The 8,503-nt window shown below is 30.8% G+C and overlaps 1 protein-coding gene across 1 annotated transcript in view; it reads left to right on the top strand.

Annotated features, from left to right (window-relative positions):
* Window positions 1-650: 650 nt before the first annotated feature.
* LOC137930900 (uncharacterized) overlaps window positions 651-8,503 on the top strand; it is a 40,681-nt gene continuing 32,828 nt past the window's right edge. Inside the window, exon 1 of the mRNA XM_068774252.1 lies at window positions 651-940. The gene's annotated coding sequence lies outside the window, so the exon portion shown is untranslated. The remainder of the gene's footprint in view (window positions 941-8,503) is intronic.

Here is an 8,503-nt window from a genome sequence, read left to right as displayed (position 1 = left end):
ACGAAATACGAACGGAGTAGTTCGTAATACGTTTTCACTCAACTTTTTACCTAAGAATATCTTCGCGAGATATAATTTAGGTTTTGCGCCGCGTACCCCTAATGGTAGGCCATATTTTTACAAATAAATTTCGAGGTAATTACTTGTTGTAAAACAACGAATTTGACTGATGAATATACGTTATTAGATTGTAAATATTATACAGCATTTTCTTATTCTGTCTTAAAAAACTATACAATTTCTTTAAAAGTTAATTAGTTACTTAAATATATAGTGTACGCAACTAATTTATGCAAATATTGGGGTCGCTTTACATCGATTCTATAATAAATAAATACAAATTGAAATATTAATTTAAATGCCATTACAGAATATATTACGGTGTAAAAAAATACTTTTTGGACCCTCCGGGAAGAAGATACACAATCCCCAACCCACTTCGTATGAATAAAAAAATGATTTATACGAGTACATACAAATTTTAACAAGCTATAAATTATTGTTACCAAAATAGTCTAACGTATTACTTTAAAGATTAACCATATTAAGTAGATTTCATGAAATCGCAATAAAAAATTATCTTTGCATTCAATTATAAGATACTGTCTTTGCTCGTTTTGGCGGGAAACATTGAGCAGTTACAACAGAGACAGCGCGTGCGCAACACGCGTTCGAATTTTAAAACTGATGCGATCGCGAACGCGACGTTTTGTCTTCTAATATCTTTTGTTCCAACAGTTAGTTTAAATGGAAGTATTGGGGACACTTCGCTTTAACAATTGTAGTAACACTAGATAATATATTGTGAATAGTTCCTTTCGATCCACGATACAAGTGCTAGTTCAACTTTTATAAAGGAAAACTTGTGTAAATAAAATTACTAAGACTCCCGTTGCGGCTTTCAGTTTGACTTTATGACATAAGGTAGAAGAAATAAAAGGTAACTATTGTTATAATTAAACAGTTAATAAACGCATTACATGAGATTGAAAAAGTTTAAAATTAATTATTTATTTGTTTATTAACAAGGCATATCAATAACCTAAAAACCCTTACATTATGTTAACAATGACTAATTATTCTTATTAATAAGCATTAATATTTACCATAGACTTGTTTAACAACCGTATGAGTTTATAATCAAACGAAAATTTTAAATACAATTGCAATTTCATCGAAAATAAAAAAATATAATCCAAATAAGATCGTAATTATAATTAAAAACAAAGACGAAAAATACTATGATACTATTACGATTACTAATAAAGTTAAATTAATTTTAATTACCATTCAAAATAATAATATGATAAGTGTCAATTCTAAGTTTTTATTACCAATGGAATTTGGTGATATATTATTAATTAAAATATCTCTAAAATTATTTACTAAAAGTTGTACAATTTTTTTAACTTGAAATTATTTTTAACTCCTAAAAGATTTTAAATAAAACTACATTCTTCGCTCTAAAATAAATTAAAGTTTAAAAAACTATCGTTATTTATATTAATGTTTAATTTGAAGGCCATTTAACTTGTGTAAACATTGTAAAATTTAGAAGTGAACATCACAAGGTTTATTACAAAATATATGACTATAGTCGCTCCATTATTCATTTTAACACATCTATTAATACAAGTTGACTTTTAAGGACCTAATATACGACGGAAATATTTACCTAGGAACAATTGTTTATATTTTATCGGCTTTTCTTTACAACTGCACTGAAATTTGAAAAAGCGCTATCTTACCTTTTAGAAAAATGTATCTAATCTAAATAACTGTAATATAAAAATAAACAATTCCTTATTTAATTTAGTTATTAGCTTCTTTTTAATAGATAGTAACGTTTTTTGAATATTAATGATAGCTAACAAATTTGTAACACTATGTTTATGAGATGTAGTGTATTAAAATTTTATTTTAACCACATGCCAGGTCTGTCTCAAACTATTACATAAATCTTTGAGTGAGCAAAAACAAATAATTCAATACACAGAGCAGTCTTTTTTGTAACAATGTAACTGACCCTGTAGACGTGCTGACTTAGCTTTAATTAATGAATTCAAACATCACAGCGAAATGTCAAATGCGCAGTTTCAATAGTCATCGCATTCATAAGATTCTGCTAGAGAGTATTAGAATTAAAAAAAAATGAATGACGGTGAATGAACCATCGGAAATACATACAGAAATCAATTTTTCATTCATTCAAATTTTATACATATATAGATTAACCTTTTATTCAGAAAACTTAACCCTTAATTAGGCGCATGGGGTCAGGGCCACTTGAAATTCAAAAAATTATGGCTTACAGTCTTCAGAGCGTACTAACGCTCTTTCTAGCTTCCTCAATCCCCCCGGGGTACGCAAATTAGTCACATCCAGAACATTAACGCATATGCATGCATCGCTGTCCTTTAGAGAGCTGACCCCATGCGCCCAGTTACGTTACATTTTTTGGCGAAGGCAAGTTTTTACTTTTGTTGTTTTTTTGTGTTTATTTTAGTATATTGTTTACTACTTATTTTTGTATGTGTGTATTTTGATACGGTATGATTTCTTTATGTATTTTTGAGTTTTTTCTATGCTTTTTCTTTATTTTTAATTGAAATGCCTAACGACCAACAAGTATTGCAATGGCTGGATGAAGTGCTTGATGAAGAGCAAGATGTCGCTGGTTCGGATTCGGAAGACGAAACTTTAAACGATGCTATCATTGATAGTGCTCATAATTCAGAAAGCGAAATTGAGGAGTCTGAACATATCCAAGACATCGGAAGACGGAAGATAATTATTTTTTATCTCGACATACTCAGAGAATTGGCCCGAAAGTGAAATGGTGTAAAGTACCACCATCGAACGCAGTAAGGACCCGAGCACAAAATATTATTTTACATTTACCTGGAGTATATACATATCTGGCATTTGTCATACACAAAGCGAATATTGAGAAGACTTTGACATATTCAAGACGGTTTTTCTTGAAGAAAATAGCTGCGGCACTTGCGGAAGATCACCAAAAACGTCGCATACAACTACGTGCTATACCAGCGACAACAAGAAAACGGTTCCATGAAGTTTATAATGTGAACAAGGCGGTTTATCAATCGACAGCTAAGCGCAGGCGCTGTTCATCATGTCCTAGAAAGGACGACAAAAAAGTGCTAACAAAATGTTTCAAGTGTCGTAAATTTATTTGTCAGCAACACTCAAGCATTTACTGCGTCGGATGCAGAACAGAAAATTCCGCTGATGAGGCTGAATAAACTTTATTTCTTAAGTTGATCTCGGCTATGCCAAAAAAATTAGTTTAAAGAGAGTTTCACTATTTTAGTTTTTTTTTAATATTTTTAATGTCATAGTAAGTATTTGTTTCTTAAAATTAAGTATATTAAAGAACTTTATTAATTACTATAGAAATCCATTAAATTTTATTCCTTTTTGATACTCCTTTCCCAATGTTTTTTTGGGGTCATTTAAGACCCCATGCGCCTAATTGAGTGATTTTCTTAATGCGCCTAATTAAGGGTTAAATCTAAATTTTAATTACGACTACGTTAATTTAAAATCGCGTACAAAGTTTTATTTTCATATCCAGTTCATTACTGTCTCTAAATCTTCATTAGATGTAAGCCACAAACAGGACTTTTCGAAGTTTAGCACTTATTGCTAAACAATGATATCTATAATTAAATGAGACAAATTTATAAATTTATACTGTAGCTAAAAATTAAAAGATCGAAGCATGACTTCCTTGAAGCATGACTTACCATTAGGTTACATGATCCTCAATCATAGTTGTATTACACACGACAGTATGCTAATTAAAACTGTCCTTCCTAAATACCTAATTGGATATAACCATAGAATGACATAGCGTGACACGCAAGCCGTGAAGACATAGTTTATCAAAAACGACACATTCAATTTTTAATATAAAAACTGCGAACATGGTTCTACTCTCAAATTTATTGTTTTTGCAAAATTTTATGAAATCTTTTAGAAAAATTAATTTATTATTATTCAAAAAGTATTTCATAGCTAATATTTCGTGGTATGTTTTTATTCGTAAACAATTTATTCATAAAAAAAATTTCTATGCAAAATAATTTCTGAGTAATATTTGCATTTTCTTCATAGTGCCAGGAGAATAAAAATTATGTAAATTTCGGATACGAAATTACATAAAACTATCCACATTTTATATTTCACCTTGACAGTTGCAAAATAATCTAGAAATCAAGTTGTTGTGAAAATAGTATCGATAAATACCCAGAAATATATTAACTTATTTCTCTAAGCACAGTCAAAACGTCTTTGCGTTTACTTGCGAAATTTTAAGAAACTCTTTCTCTGTTACTCGTGTTAATAGCAACAAAATGTGTACATGTTTTCTTCTACCGGACATAATGTATTATTTATGAATTATTAAACTAACTTTATCGTGCAGATTTTCGCGTGTGAATAATTGGCACATGCCACTGAACACGCTACTTTTCATGTCCGTTCGGAAGTTAACTTTTTAAGTGATTCATTGTCTAACGAATGAGGTAACAGCTAATTACATAAATCTCTTACTTTTTAATAATGGCATAAATCGAAAATGGTAATGATTTTTTAATAATTTTTAAACAGTTTTTATGTCGAACGGTATAAACTTGTGTATAGTATCGCAGATACAGTTTCGCTGTGAGATCGAATCAGAAATTAAGAGATCCGCAGAAGCACCAAAACCACCGATATAGTTTGAAAAATTGCTCGTCTCAAGTGGCAGAAGGCAGGGCACATTCCTTTTAAAACCGACGACCGTTGGTTCTAAAAGGATCGTGAGTAGCGACCACGACCCGATGAATACAACGTGGGCAGATCCGCCACTAGGTGGACTGACAACAAACCAAGGTCGCAAAAAGTCGCTGGATGCAGGCAAAGCAAATCCGATCATGGTGGTGATTTTTCGGGAGGCCTGTGCCTGTGCCTTGCAGTGGGCATAGCTCGGTTGACATTAATGAATGTAATGTCCTTATATTCACAACCTAAGTTCATTTACCTAAAATATAAAAAATAAATTTAAAAGATTAAATTGAACCGAGAATTAGTGTTGCTTGCTAGAATTAGTCTTGATAAATTATATTTAATTTATAATAATCCGTAACAGTTTTATTGTATTTGCATCTTTGTTTGTAATTTTGTTTTATTTACACAAACAAATAGTAATCCAGAAAATAGCCCCTAATTGTTTTGTAATAAATAATATATAATTTTAATCAAACATGAAAGATGACAATAATTGGGTTATAATATTGAAAAGGCATATCTTATTTTGAATAAATTCCGACGCCTTCTTTCGTATTATCGCATTAGGTTGGTTATAAAAAGTTCAACGGAACCATTATTTTTAAAAGGCAAAACGAGATCATTGTATTAATAGAGCTCAGTCAACGTTCGCTACACTTCCGAAAAGAACACATACAATCGATTTTACATAATTATTCAGTTCTGAACAATTTTTTTTACAACGTTTTTGCTTAAATGTGAACTTACATGCTATTTTAAGATGCCTTTATTAAGTTTTACGATAATATTTATTGACACTAAATGAATTGAAGGAACTTTTTTATTTTGTAACATATAAAACTACTACAATTTTTACATAATATTTGAGTTGCATAAAAGGGGGTAAAAATTGGCGTGCTGATGAAACTAAACGAAATTATGATATTAATGAAACCAATCTTACTGACATACTTTCACTCTACTTAACTATACTTTTATTTCACCCATAAAATACAAGGCGTGCAATATAAATGTTAAAACTCGCAAACATTTGATTTACCCGTGTCGTTGATTAAGTCTTTAATCTGTCTTTAATAAAATACCTGGTTCTCACACAACAATTTGAAAGTCCAGTTACAAAATCAATAACTGTTTATTGTTATCAAATAATATCAAGGTTACATGATAAAATGAATAATAGCATAAATTGTTCAGAGTAGGTGGACGACGCAATCATTTACATACGCGCAGAGCGCACCGCCAGGAATGTGAGATGCTAGCTTTTGATAAGTGCTCTGTATATTCAACGGTTGTTCTTATTACTAATTATACATTCTGATTATCCTTTAAAACGATGTTAAGTATTCGAGCAATCGAAACATGCTAACGGTTGTACTGTATATTAACAAAGAAGTATAATCCTTATAGTTTTGGTTATATAATTATAAATAGTGATATTGTATCTCTTATAAACAATTTTGAAACCACTTGTTATTTGTACACATATAGTGTAGCCACATCAATTGGCAGTGGTCATGCTGCTGGGGCCTTAAAGTTCAAGAGTAGAGACCACGGACCGTCAAGCGCAGAGTAGAACGTCCACCTACAAGATGACCTTGTTTAGGTCGTCGAGTAACGCTGGATGCAGACCACTTCCAACTGGTCTTATTGGAAATAAAAAAGCAACAGTCCTGCGACTCAAATTACGACGATGAACCATACAATGTATGTGTCTAAACTTAAAAATAATTAAATCATATACACGTTGAAATCATAAAAAAATGTGTAGTCTAACTTTTAAAGGTTGTAATGAAATATATCTCTACTTATAATTAAACATGATTTTTTTTAAATTTGTCTAAAAACGTAGTAAAGATACCAGCGAAAATTACAGTCTGTGTTATAAGTCTAGGAGCATTACATTATTATGGTGTCCGCATGTCACAATCGAAGGAACACTACTCTTTTTCCGAAGGATGATGGTGTAAAAAAGACTATGTTCGACACGTTATTTTGACTAAATATATTAACTTCGAACAAAACCGTGATAAATTTTAAACTTGATTTTTATGGACCATTTAAAAAAATAAAAGTTATATATTTTAATACATTATTAATATCACGTAAAAATAGATATTCCCATCACTCAACTGTCGCTCATCATGATTCACGAAGTCAACTTTCTGTGACGTTTGTGCCTTTCCACAGGCATTATTATTCGTCAAAGATCAAATTCAGTCAAAAATATTTTTAAAAAATATTGAATCTGGTGTAAATTTTAGCACGAATGTGAAACAGTAAATAGTATACCACAAAAGATTGTTAAATAAAAAAAAACGGTATTGTTATAACCAAGAAGATAATTCTTGATTAAAGAGCGTTTACAGCTCTTACTTTTCTTATTGGCGATTATCTATACGCCCCAGGAGGTATTTAAAATTTAATTTAACATTTAACAAGTGACGTAACACTCTTAAAATATAATACAGCATAAGCTAACATAAGTCATGTGAAAGTTATGTTTTTGCTCTTTGTTAATAAGACAAAATAATCATATTTAATCATTTACGCTCAATCTCCAATTTGAATTCCAATCAAGACATCATAAAATTCGTAATTCAACCTACCAAAATTACACGCTATGGCCAAAAATTAACTATTATTCTTATGCAAATTTATTTTATCTAAAAGATGCGCTTTGCACATAAAAGATTTTTTAAAATCAAATTTGTAGTAAATTATATTGTATTACCAATAAGACACAAAGCTAGAAAAAATATTAACATACATTACATTAATCAACCGGGTAAGTCTCGTGGTATACTTATGAAACCACAGCCGCAACCGTGCGATCGAATTACTCATCCGCATTTCTTACATTTATTACAAAAACTTGAAATGATTATTACGATGAAACGCAATTGCCTTCTCACAATTGGTCAGTTTAATAAACGCCAACTTTCATTTTAAGTGATAAAATAATTATTGAATATTATTCTAACAAAACATAAAACCAATAGGAAAGTAAAATTAGTATTTTATTAAAGTATATACATGACGATGAATAATTAAAAATAATAAAAAATATATTCCCTTGGAATATAAAATCTTATTACGGGGTAAATTCCTAAGCCGGATATATAAACGTCGAATATAACTCTGATAATAAATTTGATAAAATATAGTTAGGTTTCAAAAAAATGTAAAATAGCATTCTGTAATAAACGTTTCATTTATTGTGGGACATTCCTTAAGTTTTATGGAAATATTTTGCTTCAACAAGAAGTGCAGCAGTAAACCTTTTTTTATGTAGTAATTCGGTTAGGTAATGTAGGTTTACTAACTTATATGTTGTATCTATTGAAGTTGATTTTATTGGCCCGAAGGCTTTTGCAGCTTAATTAATTTTTTTTTTGAAATTGACAAAATGAAACTAGTCCGATTTAGCCCGTTGAACAAAGACATTTGCAAGGAGGTAGACTATACGTGTGTGAGTATATAGTATAATGAGTGTAAGTCAACGATGTGAGATGAAAGCGAGGGCTACTCAGCGATCGAAGGAGGGATATGTGTGTACCTCGGAACGTCCTCGCTGTGCGCTGAGGCGGGAGCGGGAGTGGCTGTCCCCGGAAGCCAAGCGATTTGTAAACTGTGTATTGCTAGACTTTGGTGCATCGTACTGTAATGTCTAAGTGTGATTTGTCATAGATGGAGATGTTGTTGTTGTGAA

This window comes from Battus philenor, unplaced genomic scaffold (assembly GCF_028537555.1).
Source record: "Battus philenor isolate CCGP_79_NKW_IND1 unplaced genomic scaffold, ilBatPhil1.0.hap1 SCAF_7, whole genome shotgun sequence".
Lineage (NCBI taxonomy): Eukaryota > Metazoa > Arthropoda > Insecta > Lepidoptera > Papilionidae > Battus > Battus philenor.
This window is presented reverse-complemented; position numbering and strand designations above follow the sequence as displayed.